Genomic DNA, 15,167 nt, shown 5'->3' with positions numbered 1-15,167 from the left:
AGACGCAAGAGGGAGGAGATATGGGGATATATGTATACGTATAGCTGATTCACTTTGTTATAAAGCAGAAACTAACACACCATTGTAAAGCAATTATACTCCAATAAAGATGTTAAAAAAAAAAGAGTAATCAAATTTGAATACAACAAGAGAAGGTAAGTATTGCTTACATGAGAAGACCAGAAGCCATCGGTATGTGAAAAGAAGCATCTGTCTAGGTGGGTTGTCATCTATGACATGATAGAACTTATCCTTGAGAAGTAGTTGTAATCCATAGATGGAAGCATCAGGCCCAAGGGAATGATACCTGAGAAGTGGGCTTTTAATGCAGAAATTGAGCACAGCAGGAGTAGAGGCTGATGCAGGGGAACAGTCACTGAAAGCAAGTAGAGGAATGAGCTGGAAGTAAAAATAATTGTGAGGATTAGAGCTGGAACAGAACTTCAAGTCTCTTATTTTACACATATTAAAGATTAGAAAGGTTGAGTTGCACAGATTTTAAAAACCAGTTAGAGCTAGAATTATGACCTAGATATTTTAAACCCCAGTTCTCTCTGGTTTACCAAACAATAGTTTAAAGCTGTTTATCAGAGAATCTCTGTTCTGGTATTCTTTAACTAGACATTTCTTATGCTAATATTTCCATACACTGATCTTTCAATTATGATTTATATTTGCAATGATGTCGCACAGGCTTGCAAATCCCCTACACACTTCTGCATCGGCAGGCGGACTCTCAACCACTGTGCCACCAGGGAAGCCCAAATCCTCTACACACTTTCTGAATTGTCAGAAATGGGAGGAGGGAAGAAGAAAGTGTTAGTGGTCACTGTAAAGACCAATTAATGATGAAGCTAATGAGGCTCATGTGATTCCTTCCAGGAGGTGTCCTCACTAGTGATAACATGATTATAAAATTTAGTAAAAATTTATAAAGGTAACATTTTTTGTATTTTTCCATTAAACTTCCCAAATTGTGTATACTTCAGGGTCCAGAAAACCTAGATTAACCCCAGGCAGCAGTACCTAAAGTTAAGAATTAAAATGAGGACTGGAATGGAATATTTCATACAATGGACTATTACTCAACCATAAAAAAGAATGAAATAATGCCATTTGCAGCAACATGGATGGACCTAGAAATTATCATATTATGTGAAGTAAGACAGAGAAAGACAAATATCATATGATATCACTTGTATATGAAATCTAAAACAGTGATACAAATGAACTTATTTACGAAACAGAAACAGACTCACAGACATAGAAAACAAATTTATGGTTCCCAAAGGGGATAGTGGGGGGAAGGGGATAAATTAGGAGTTTCGAATTAACATATGCACACTACTATATATAAAATAGGTAAACAACACGGACCTACTGTATAGTGCAAGGAACTATCTTCGATATTTTGTAATAACCTATAATGGAAAAGAATCTAAATGTATATATATATATTATTTTTCAGGGAGCACAGGCTCCGGACGCGCAGGCTCAGCGGCCATGGCTCACGGGCCCAGCCGCTCCGCGGCATGTGGGATCTTCCCGGACCGGGGCACGAACCCATGTCCCCTGCATCGGCAGGCGGACTCTCAACCACTGTGCCACCAGGGAAGCCCAAATCCTCTACACACTTTCTGAATTGTCAGAAATGGGAGGAGGGAAGAAGAAAGTGTTAGTGGTCACTGTAAAGACCAATTAATGATGAAGCTAATGAGGCTCATGTGATTCCTTCCAGGAGGTGTCCTCACTAGTGATAACATGATTATAAAATTTAGTAAAAATTTATAAAGGTAACATTTTTTGTATTTTTCCATTAAACTTCCCAAATTGTGTATACTTCAGGGTCCAGAAAACCTAGATTAACCCCAGGCAGCAGTACCTAAAGTTAAGAATTAAAATGAGGACTGGAATGGAATATTTCATACAATGGACTATTACTCAACCATAAAAAAGAATGAAATAATGCCATTTGCAGCAACATGGATGGACCTAGAAATTATCATATTATGTGAAGTAAGACAGAGAAAGACAAATATCATATGATATCACTTGTATATGAAATCTAAAACAGTGATACAAATGAACTTATTTACGAAACAGAAACAGACTCACAGACATAGAAAACAAATTTATGGTTCCCAAAGGGGATAGTGGGGGGAAGGGGATAAATTAGGAGTTTCGAATTAACATATGCACACTACTATATATAAAATAGGTAAACAACACGGACCTACTGTATAGTGCAAGGAACTATCTTCGATATTTTGTAATAACCTATAATGGAAAAGAATCTAAATGTATATATATATATTATTTTTCAGAAGAATTTCATATGTATTTTATATATATGTATAACTAAATCACTTTGCTGTATACCTGAAACTAACACAACATTGTAAATTAGCTATACTTCAGATTTTTTAAATGGTAAACAAAATTTTTTTAAAAATGAGGATCAAGATGCATACTCAAAAGTTAGTGGACCAAAAGCCCAGGCAACAAAAGAAAGAACAGGTAAATTGGACTTCATCAAAATTCAAAACTTTTGTGCATGAAAGGACTTTACCAACAGGGTGAAAAGGCAACCCATAGAGAAAATATTTGCAAATTATATATCTGGTAAGGGATTAATATCCAGAACTTATGAAGAACTCCTATAACTCAACAATAACAATAACAAAACAACGCAACTGCAAAATAGGCAGAGGACTTGAATAGACATTTCTCCAAAGAATATATACAAATGGTCACTAAGCACATGAAAAGATGCTCAAGACTACTTACCATTAGGGAAATGCACATGAAAACCACAATGAGAAACTGCTTTACACTCATTAGAATGGTTATTATAAAAACAAAGTAACAAGTGTTTTATGAAGAAATTTGGGACCCTTGTGCATCACTGGTAAGAATGTAAAATGGTGCAGCTACTGTGGAAAACAGTATAGCAGTTCCTCAAGAAGTTAAATTTGGAATTAACATATGATCCAGCAATTCCACTTCTGAGTGTGTATCAAAAATAATTGAAAGGAAAGACTCAAAGACATATTTGTAAATATTTGTACACCAATATTCACAGGAGCATTATTAACAGTAGCCAAAACTTGGAAGCCACCCAAGTGTCCATCAACAGATGAATGAATAAATAAAATGTGGTATATATGTACAAAGGCATATTATTCAGCCTTAAAAAGGAAGAAAATTCTACCATATGGATGAACCTTGAAGACATTATACTAAGTGAAATAAACCAGTCACAAAAGGACAAATACTGTATGATTCCATTTATATGAGGTACCTAGAGCAGTCAAATTCATAGATACAGGAAGTAGGATATCTCCTACTTTTTTATATTCCTATAAAAAAGTTATATATCAATTATATCTCAATTTTAAAAAAAGAAAGTAGGATGGTTGTTGCCAGGGCTGGAAGGAGGTGAGAATGAGGAGTTATTAATGGGCATATGGAGTTCCAGGTTGGGAAGTTGAAAAAGTTCCAGAGGTGGATGGTGGTGATGACTGCACAGCAATGTAAATAACTTAATGCACTGAATTGTACTCTTAAGAATGATTAAAATGGTAAATTTTATGTTACGCATGTTTTACCACAGTAGAAAAAAAAGTGGACACTGATTTCTTCAGTGAAAGACATCCTTGCTACTTATGGGAAATCAATTTCAGAGAGCAATGAGAGAATGCTGTTCCATCAACCAACAAGCATTTTTTGAATGCTTCCTTTGCGGAGGTGAAACAGTCATTTTCTACCCCAGGTCGTCGTTAACTATAGGGAACATCTGGATTTGAGGTTTGAAAGAAGGAAGAAGTGATAAAATGTTCTTTTTTCTTTTCTCCTCCATCCCACTTGTGCCAGAAGAGTCATAGAGATCAAATCAACTAGTCAATTAAGAATGGTATTAAAGGGCTTCCCTGGTGGCGCAGTGGTTGAGAATCCGACTGCCGATGCAGGGGACACGGGTTCGTGCCCCGGTCCGGGAGGATCCCACATGCCGCGGAGTGGCTGGGCCCATGAGCCATGGCCACTGAGCCTGTGCGTCCGGAGCCGGTGCTCCGCAATGGGAGAGGCCACGACAGTGAGAGGCCCTTGTACCACAAAAAAAAATAATAATAATGGTATTAAATATCTACAAAAATGCATGACAAGTGGGGGTGGCCAGGTGATCTCCAAGGAACCTTCTGTTCTCATCTGCATCACATTGTTAAGCTTCTTAGGAACATTCAGTACTTGAATGGGACTTAATCTAAGGTCATGCAACAAGGCTTAGGTGCATAAGGGACTCAGAATCAATAGAGACTGTCTACCAGCAACTGAACTCCAGTGGAATCAATAAACACAGTAGATCTGTGTAAGACTTCACACAAATACAGAAAATATTTTGCGTTAAACATTTTTCAAATGACCACTATTCTCTTAATGCAAGGCTTCAAGTATAATTGGAAAGAGTATCAGAATCCTGATAGTCCAGGCCTGACTGTGCCACTAAGCTACCTCTTTTTTTTCATCTTTAAAGCAAAGACATTGCCCAAATGATCTTGAGGGTTTCTTATATTTCTCACATATTACATGGTGAATTATCTCATATTTTTAGAACATAATTTTGTTACATTTATTTGGATGTACCACAAATCAATCATGTCCCAACTTTCACTTTCACCTTTTAACACACCCAAAGCATTGTACACAGTATAATCCTAAGTCAGGTTTCAAATCTGTCCAGATAAATCCAGATGGCTACAAGCTGGTAGACATCAGCATAAATGAGTTTGATTGTCATTCATTGATGTCTTGCTATGTGCTTCCTTCTCTTTTTAACCTCTTTGTTATTTTTTTGTTCCTTCCCCTTGAGCTCAGAAAACTAATCTCTGTCACATCAATCAATTGAAAATAGTATTGAATACCTTCTAAAATGCACAATCCATAACAAATGTTTAATAACTGTTTGTTTCTGAATTTTAGTTGACTTCATCCACCAAAAATATTATTAGTTTTTCCTTTATTAACAAAGCTAAATTTTTCTATAAACATCATGATCAACCGGCAGCTAACTGGTTTATCAACCTGCTTTGTGTGAGTTTCTCTGAAAGCAGAGACTGAATCAGGTAGTTTACCTGGTAGGTGATTGTGGGAGCCAGAGAAATTGACAAAGATAAGAAGGAAAAGCCATTAGAAGATACATTATTGATCTTACTACCACTTTGATCAATTGGGACTCAAGCTCACTAAGGACTCTCTGAGGAACCGTGTAGAATGCATATCTAAATTTTCCCTGCTGGCACAGAAGGCTGACATATTTATCCACTATATCCCTTCACTCATTGGTTGAGGGTGGCTCTCAGGGGAATTAACTTCCCTGTGTGTCTGGTCATTCAGTATGGGTTTAGCTCCTGGGGATTTGGAGAGAGCTGTGAGTTAGCAGCAGGCACTTGAGGGGTACCGTGGCCTGTGTAGGAACTGTCCAGCACCTCTGCAGCTGAAATCAAAGGAAGTGGCACAGGACACCAAAAGTATCTGCTGTAGTCTATGACTTGCACCTTTCAGATCCATTTTTTGCCCTATGTAAAGTCCATTCTACCACCAGTTCTTTAAGGTCATGACCAGCTGCTAATTTTCAAAAGGAGTTAAGGCAAGAGAGTTAGTGTAGAAAGCAGATGTCCCTTGCTGCAACTGGTCCAAAGGCCATAACACATTCATCAGGTCCCTTCACCACCCATTTTACATTCCTTACCCTTAGAAAACACTTCTGCTGGTGTAAGTTATTTGCTTGATGGGGAGACCCAGGCCTTCAACCTTGAGGAGTTTAAGCTTTGCCCATGTCAGGCTGAGGTTGCTAAAATTTTTCATTCGGTGCTATCACCAAGCATGGAAGGATAAGGTGAATCCCAGTGAATCTGTTGAGATCTAGAAATCTTCCTCCTTTTCTCCATTATTTACCAAAAATCCTAGGTGCTCATGATAATTGGATCAATTACCCTGCCAGTATAAAAAGTGCCTTTCTTTAAGTGCTGATCTTCTGGAATAAAGAGCCAAAGTGAACAGGTGGTAGTCATAGCTATAGGTTTTGTGAGACTCTTACTGTGTCCCCTACTAGAAGTGATTTTCTTTCTCCCACCTTTAGCAGTAACCAAGACTTAAAAATCTCATAGAGCCTAGGGACATGGGAATAGGAAGCACAAATTCTGCAAGTATTTCTGTTACTGGGTATGATGGTGAGAGGAGCCATTCCTACTTCCCCTCCTTGGTTTCCAGACTCATGTATTTTAGCTGTTGAGTACACAGCACCCTATATCGGTCATTGGCTGAATGCATATACCACATCCTGTAGGACAGCTCTCAACCATGCGGGATATTGTCCCAAACTAATCTTAGCTCTCAGATAATAATCCTGAAAGATATACTATAAGCAAGGAAGCCAAGCACATATCCAGAATAGGAGATTCTTCCTGTAGGGATGAACTGCTTCCTCCTCTGTGGGGTGGGGGTGGGGAGATCTGATTAATAAACTCGCCACTAAGTGCTTGGCTGTGTCCTTGAGGATTGATACCCTTCCCAATGCTTAGTACTGGTCTTTGTCGCTGACAAGTCAGAACTTCTGCAGAAGCAGTAGCTATGTCAGTTTGGTGAGAAGCAGCCAATTCCATTAGGGCTATGTATAATCTCTATACCTGCCAACAAGGGTACTATATTCATGGGTTCATTGCACTAGCACTGAGGTGTCAAGAATAGAAGCTAGCTTAACTTAAATGGGAGGAAAGTCCAAAAGGGAGGGGATATCTGTATGTGTATGGCTGATTCATTTTGTTGTGCAGTGGAGGCTAACACAACATTGTAAAGCAACAATACTCCAATAAAAATTAATAAAAAAAAAAAAGAATAGAGGCTGGCTGACATTTACCTGAGGAGAATCCTGTCTGCCTGGTTTTTAAGAGCCTACTCAGTGATAGATGCTTTATGATAGACGTTAGTGTGAAACATATAGCTGTGCATATTTGTTTCTACTCCTTTAGGTACTTACATATGTCTTTTCCTCAAATCTCTTTATACTAAACATTATAATCTTGCTCATTCTAGGCCTCCGACAAATCAGCCTGATAATTCACCACTGCACAAGAGAGCATATATAACCTTATGTCAGGCTAGTTCTTCCTCCATACACCAAGTGCCTATTCCATGCTCTGAGAACTGTGAGAGTTTCTCCTCATCACTGTCTTTTAGGGCTACCTGTGGATGGGGTATTGTGCAATAGCAGACCATTTGCACCTGTACCAACATATTGAGCCAAGCCATCTTTTAAATAGGCTCAGATTTTTTTCTTCCTCTATCACTTGGTCACAGGGAACATCCCATGAAGCCATGGGTGTGGACTGATAGAGACTCACTGATACAACAGAGGATAGTGACATGAGAATCTGACTACCTGTTTATAAAATGTACTTGTGCCTTCTGGACTTTCTCAGGCCCCATCCTGTATGTACCATTTCTATCATATGATGAATTGCTGCTGTGCAAGCTCACCTTGTAACTTAGATGTTTTGACATTTCCAGTTGCAGTCACTTGATGTCACATGGTCATGTTTTCTGTCTCTACCAGGACCCTGGAATATACCAGAAACTGTTTTTCAAACACTGGGTGGTTCCCTGTAGCAGAAGTCATGTCTTGACTCAGAATCTCAGATCTCTGAGTTGCCACTCTTTTGTTAAATATCTCTAGCACCACTGAATCTGTCGGGTCACGTAGTCCTAGATACAAGGAAGCTTGTACCACTGCCTGAACCTGCCATAGAGTCTTCTCTTGCTTTGGATCCTACTTGTAATTGGAAAATTTCTGAATCACTCAATAAATGGTTTGGAACAGTATACCCCATGTGGTATCTGCTGCCTCCAAAATTAAGGACCAGATTTGTGCTGTACCTCTTTCTAAATGTTAGGAATACAAAGTTCAATAACTAAGTATATCCATCCTAGTTATGCACTCGGATATTGGGAGAGTAACCATAAGATGGCCTGCAAGCCTACTGGAGATGCCTTGTACCAGGACTCCATTCATCCCCTGGCCTCCTTAAGCTCCCACTTTACTGATGGGGCCATGTTGGCATTTAGGTTCCCTGTTATCAGTGTCACCTTAAATTCTGTATCTAACAGCCCTTGAAAGGTTTGGGTAAAAGGTCATAGGCTTTTTTAGGGGAAGAACTGAAGAGTTAATGTATATATTTATAATGGAGTTTCAGGGTCTTTCCTCAAGAGGGATCAGGCTTCCCCCTCAGGCAGTGGGTCTGGGTCTGAGAACTATCTCAGATATGGAAACTCAACAAAGGATTATGATTTTCTATTATGGTTGCTGATCTTAGCATGTGGCTCACCTGCTTTTAATTTTTTCTGAATATGAAAGTCAAGTAATACTTTTGCAGGCTGACTATCTATCTTATCCCTAGGAACATAAAGGTCTATTAGCAATTACTCCAAATCCCTGGGTCCAGGCACCCTGGTTACCCTTCTAATCTTATTGCCTATTACAGTAATTATGCCTTTGATGTTTAAGTACAGCTACTTGGCCTTTAATATCATGGATTTTTTCCAATCCCATTGACTCTAGGGAACCCAGTTCTGTGGCAGCCTTTTATTCCATGAACCCTGGTTCATAGACAACAATGACACTGAGATTTTAAAAAATGCTAGTGCATTTCTTATTGCCCTAGTGAAGGGAGTATTCTGGGAAACATAGTCAAAGAGTGGGTCTCACATAAAAAGCTCATTCTAATATGCTACCTCCTTGAGCCTTCTGACCTGTTCCTTTATACTCTGATGGCAGTTCTGTCATCTCTACGTCATTGTCTTGTCCAAGCTTCAAAGCACCATCTTAGCAGTGTGTTGGGACAAGCTCCAGGGACAATTGAAAGGATGTTAAATCCTGTGTCATATTATATTTTCCAATAAACTCTCCCCTATTGACCCTTATATCCCACTCACTATTCAATTTAACACTTTTTAATCTGTTCCCATAGATCTTTCCCTCATTCCTGTCAGTACATACTAACCAGATACTGTAATTCTTTCATTAAGTTATTTCTTCCCATAGCAGAGACTGTACCTCCCTCTTACCATATTCTAGGTCCTGACTCACATTATCAACCTGAAAGCAACTGGAGGAGTCAGTGGAGGGGATCCCAAGGAGGACGGCATCATCTTGTAAGTCCTTCCTCTCAGGGAGGTGTTTATCCTCTTGAGGCAAGGGGAGACTGCTGTCCTCTAGCGAGAGGGAGGAGACTGGCTTCTACAGCCTCCATGACTCAAGAGCATCCAGGGTTTAAGGTCCGCATACATTTCCTCACTGATGCCTACATTCCAGGTGTTGGGCTCCCGGTCTTTCTCTGTCAAAGCTGTCACTTGAGCAGGGAGACCCTCATGTTCAGTCTCCTTTGCCATTGTGTCACTCTTAATATTAAATTCAGAACCTGGCTTTCAGCACAGCCTGCCCTTTTGCCACAGGATCTCCTTACTGTCTGTCACTGAGGACTCTGATTTTCACAGAATGCCATGAGTTGATGGTTGGCTGGACTGAACTTATCTCTCTTTTCCTTTAAATCATTCTTCAAGGCTTCTAAGGCAGTTTACAAAAGCTATCCAATTCCACTCCATGTGTAATTACCATTGCCCCTTTGCATGCCAGTATTAGAGATACTGGATAAGCAAAGCTCCCTCTTCTTCTACATCCTATCCACCACAGTTGAGAGTTTGGTATTTATGCCAGAGGTATGGACATTACAATTACCACCAGCAATGGAGTTTTTGTTTCCATCTAACTGGTGAATAAACCATTTTCAGAATACTATCCTGAGGTCTGCTTTCTAGGGTTATTTCTGGTATTACTGTCTTAGTTAGGGGGTCCCTCAAAAGCAGAGCCTGAAGTAAGGACTTGAGTTTAGGTAATTAATTTTCTGGATGACTCCAGAAAATAGGAGGGAAGTGAGTAAGCTTATTGAGAGAAGGAAGATGAAAAAGTCAGTGAATGGAAGAAAATATTTACTAATCATATATCTGACAAGGGGTTAATATCCAAATTATATTTTTTAAAAAAGCTAATACAACTCAAAAGTTAAAAAAAAAAAAGCAAAAACAAACCAATTCAATTTTAAAAATGGGCAGAGGTTCTGAATAGACGTTTTTACAAATAAGACATGCAGGTGGCTAACAGCAACATGAAGAGTTGCTCAACATCACTAATCATCAGGGAAATGCTAATCAAAACCACAGTGAGATATCACCTTACACCTCTTAGGATGGCTATTTTTAGAAAAACAAGAGATAACAAATGTTGTCCAGGATGCAGAGAAAAGGGAACCCTTGCACATTGTTGGTGGGAATGTAAACTGGTTCAGTCACTGTGGAAAACAGTATGGCGTTTCCTCAAAAATTTACAAATAGAACTACCATGTGATCCAGCAATTCCACTTCTGGGTATTTATCCAAAGAAAACAAAAATACTAACTTGAAAAGATATATGCACCCTATGTTCACTGCAGCATTATTTACACTAGCCAAGACATGGAAACAACCTAAGTGTCCATCAAATGATGAACAGATAGAGAATATGTGACATAATACTATTCAGCCATAAAAAAAGAATGAAATCTTGCTATTTGTAACAACATGGATGGATCTTGAGGACATTATGCTAAGTAAAATAAGTCAGACATAGGAAAACAAATACCATATGATCTCACTTAGATTCTAAAAAAATAAAATAAAATAACCAAGCCAATAGATGCAGAGAACAGATTTGTGATTGCCAGAGGTGAGGAGTAGGGGTGGGCAAAATGGGTGAAGGGGGTGAAAAGGTACAAACTTCCAGTTATAAAATAAATAAGTCATGGAGAGGTAATGTACAGCTTGGCGACTACGTTTAATAATACTATTTGTATTACACGTTTTAAAGTTGCCGAGAGAAATAAAATGGAAGAAACTATTGATCCATGATACAACATGAATGAATCACAAAATAATTATGCTGAGTGAAAGAAGCCAAAAAAAGTGTGTACTACGTGACTCCATTTACATAAAATTCTAGGAAATGCAATGTAATATGTAGGGACAGAAAATAGATCAGTGGTAGCCTGGGGAGGGGATGGGGGTGTGAAGGGGAGAAGCAGAAGGAGGGAGGGGATTATAAATGAGCAAGAGATAGCTTTTAGGAGTGACAGATATGTTCATTATCTTGACTGAGGTGATGGTTTCATAGGTACATACCTATATCAAAACATCAGATTCTATACTTTAAATATGTGCAATTTATTTTTGGTCAGTTATAACCCAAAGAAGTTAAAAAAAAGAAAAAGAGCAGTACTTATTTTTAATCATATATAATTATCAATTAATTTTGTTTATTACTTCCAGCCAGTGCGCCTGGTCAATCTAACCATCAGCTTGCATGCCCCTTCTGAGCTAGACTGAGTGTTTTTAACAAATGAAGTTGGCTTCTCAAGTCCATGTTTCTCCAAGATCTCTGACACACAATAAGTGAAAGAAGAATTTTTGTCTTGCTACCAAACCAAAAACCTCTAAGAATCTTAAACATACAAATAGCACTTAGGTGTTAAGTATTTTTTTAAAAAAGGCACATAGAATGACCCAATTTTACATATTATATTAATTATCAGCAGAAAAAGCTAATAATTATATATCAAATCTTATTTCCCCTACTGACTTCTATTATAATATACTTGGAATAAGTTAACATTTTTTAAAAAGCATAGCATATTCTTTATCTCAAAGTCTTTTTTACAATTTTCCTGTACTCTAAAAGCATCAAGTCAGTAAAATAAGCCAAATCTATCATTTCATACCCAGCTTTAACTCTTAACCTTAGTGAGTATTTTGTTATAGGCAAGGGTGCTAGAAAAGCGATAAGAAAAGAATTTGAGTTGGAGAACTATAGAAACCTCATAGGTTTCTATAGGGTCAATCTCCCTCAAGAATCCATTCTATAAACATATATGTCACAAATTTTCTTGGCCTCATATGAATCTTCTTGAGCTATCCCATTCCATAATCATCAGTATTGTATATATACCTGGTATATCTCACCAAATCTCACATTTATGAATTAACTACTACTGGGCTTAAAGAAAGCCTGGATAGATTTCAATAACTCTTCATAAGGATAAGTTTCACGAGTCATGTCACCTGACTTTATGTACACTTAGACATTCATCAACTATTAATCTCTATGAGGTGGAACAGGAGTAAAAAGTTATTATTTTAAAAGGTCAGTAATTAAACTGAACAGTGGAAGACCTGGGTATCATCCAGAAACCTACAGGGTGTTACTGGTTTCCTTGAGGTATGAAGAGCCTAATGCAACTATCAGGACAACCCATGGTATACCCAAGAACATATGGTGAAATAAATGATGTTTATTATGATATAGTGATTTTTGATGAAATAAATTATGTTTATTACACTGTAAAAAAAAGAACGTTTCTAAGAGAGTAATTCTCAACAGTTCTCATCACAAGAAAAAAATTTGTAACTATGTATGGTGACAGACATTAACAAGGCTTATTGTGGTGATCATGTTGCAATATATACAAATAGTGAACCATGTTGCACACTTGAAAGTAATATAATGTTGTATGTCAATTATACCTCAGTAAAAAGAAAGAAAGAAAGGAAGGAAGGAAGGGAGGGAGGAAGGAAGAAGGAAAGAAAGAAAGAAAGAAAGAAAGAAAGAAAGAAAGAAAGAAAGGAAGGAAGAAAAAGAAAGAAAGGAAGAAAGAAAGAAAGAAAAAGAAAGAAAGACTGGGTAAAGTTAGTGAAAGCTATGTTATTGAGCTAACTACCACTGAGGAGAACAGAGCTCAAGTTTCTGAGGATCGTCTGAAGAACCTTGTGGAATACACCTCAGAATTTTTCCTCCAATGAATGGGAGGCTGAAGCATTTATCCCCTGGCTTCCATGCCCCGTTGGTTGAAGCATAGCTGGGGGGCATTTCTTCCTTACATTTTGAGCTTTTCCTGCACACAGCTGTATAAGCTCTCACTGCTTCAGAGAAAGACTTGGGAAAGAAAGCCAGAGAGATGAAGAGGGCACTTGGGATGGGACTCTGTCAGCACGCATCGGAAAATCCACTACTCCTGCAGTGAAAATCAAAGGTGGGCTGAGATGACATAGCGCAGGTTACTAAGAGCATTTGCTTCATCACCAAAGCCAGTTCCATACGCCAGTAAGTGGTCTCCTAGTCTCCTTGAATTAATATTCCAGTTTTATAAGCCCCATCCATTCTTACCAGAATAACCTTTGTCTACTCAAAGGCACTGAGTGAGAGAAGAAATAATCTATGTACATTTTATAAAGTTAGTGCTGAAGTCAGGAAAGATCCTTGCTCCTAGGAGTTGTGTGATTGTGTGACTTCCTGTCAGGTGTCTGTGTGTGTGTGTTAACCTGTGTTAAGATATTGGGGGAAGAGCATTAAGCAGATTATCAGTTGTCCAATCTCTTGCTCCAGGCTCAAAAATCCAGTGTCCAGGAGATAGAATTTTGCTTCACTTTTCATGACAGTCTCTGGGAGGGCCTCTCCAAGAGAAGATATTAAAATATCTAGATGAGAAATAATATAGGTTTTTCTATTGTTTGGTGAACTTCTGGCCCATATTCCATCCTTCCAGAGAATGGGAAGAATAGGAAGAAAGAAAAGGGTAGTGTTTAAGAGTATCATTAGCATCGTGTCTGAATCTTGGCTGAGATTCAGTGTGGGAGAGACAGCACTTTGGGTAAATGTTTGGATACATATTTATCTCCCTCTCCCCACCACACTTGCTCCTCTCAGGTCCTGGCCTGTCCTTGGCATTGGTAGATATGGGCTGGTCTCCAGGCAGCCCATCCAAGTTCACAGCTTAGAGACAAAGCAGTAGATTTTGGCACATACTATTCAAAGCTACCTCTCTTTTCTCATTTGAAGAGTTGATGTGTCACCCTAGGGGGATGAGAAACGGAGTTAAAAAGAAAGAATGAAGGGAGTACAAAGAGTAGGGGCCAGAAGAGACAATAATGAGAAGAGTCCAGATTTAGAGAAATTATATTTAAAGGAATATTTGGGTCAGAACAATGATGACATTATCTTCCATCCTTTCCATCCAGTGGTTCACACTGTTCTCTCACACCTCTGCCTCATGACTGATTTTATTTACAACTTGAAAAGTGCTACTTCCTTTTTCAGAAAAGCTTATTCACTTAAGTAAAAGAGCTTAGCTTTCAATTCTTCACCTCTTTTCCTCTTTCTTCTTCCTGTCCTACCCTCCAGTTTCTCAGGCTACCTTTACAAAAAGAGCAATTAAAAGCAAAGACTGAAACAAAATGAGAGCCATCACAAGGAACGCCTGTAAAACAAGTTTCACATATTGACACTGAATTTAGAAAATGGAAAACTGAGATGTCTTCCTTTGAGTTTCATCCAAAAGCAGATTCTGCATTAAGGATTTGGGTACAAGGAGTTTATTTGGGGAGTGATCACAGGAAGCAGGGTGAGAGAGGGGGGAAGTGAGACAGAAAATGGAAGGAGACAGGGCAAGATGGTGCATTGTTACTGCAAAGGTTACTGGGGTGAGCAACTGGCCTTCACTACCACTGTGGACTCTCTGGGAGGCTGTGTAAAACACAGCTGAAATAGTCCCAACAAAGGACAAGGAAGTGGGAGTATTTTCCCATCAATATCCACTCATTAATGGTTGAAGATGCTCCTGGGACATTAACTCCCTAGGAGCCCTCAGGCAGAGAAATGCTTAAGGTAAGGAGTTGCTGGAGGTAAGCAAATTGTCTACCCAAACACAGCTGACCTCTGGGGTGAGCTGAGGGGATGTGAGCAAGGCACTGATGTCAGAGTTGCATATTTTTGGTTTTTTATGGAGTCTTTAGGATTTTCTATACATCAGACCATGTCATCTGCAAAAAGAGACAATTTTATTTATTCTTCATTTCTGATTTGGATACGTTTATTTCTTTTTTTGCCTGATTGCTCTGGCTAGGACTTTCAGTATTTTTTTTAAATTTTAATTTAATTTGATTCTTTTCTCTCTTTTTTTTTTTTTTTTTTTTTTTTTTTTTTTTTGTGGTATGCGTGCCTCCCTCTGCTGTGGCCTCTCCCGTTGCGGGGCACA

Source organism: Physeter macrocephalus, chromosome 10, assembly GCF_002837175.3.
Source record: "Physeter macrocephalus isolate SW-GA chromosome 10, ASM283717v5, whole genome shotgun sequence".
Taxonomy (NCBI): domain Eukaryota; kingdom Metazoa; phylum Chordata; class Mammalia; order Artiodactyla; family Physeteridae; genus Physeter; species Physeter macrocephalus.
This window is presented reverse-complemented; position numbering follows the sequence as displayed.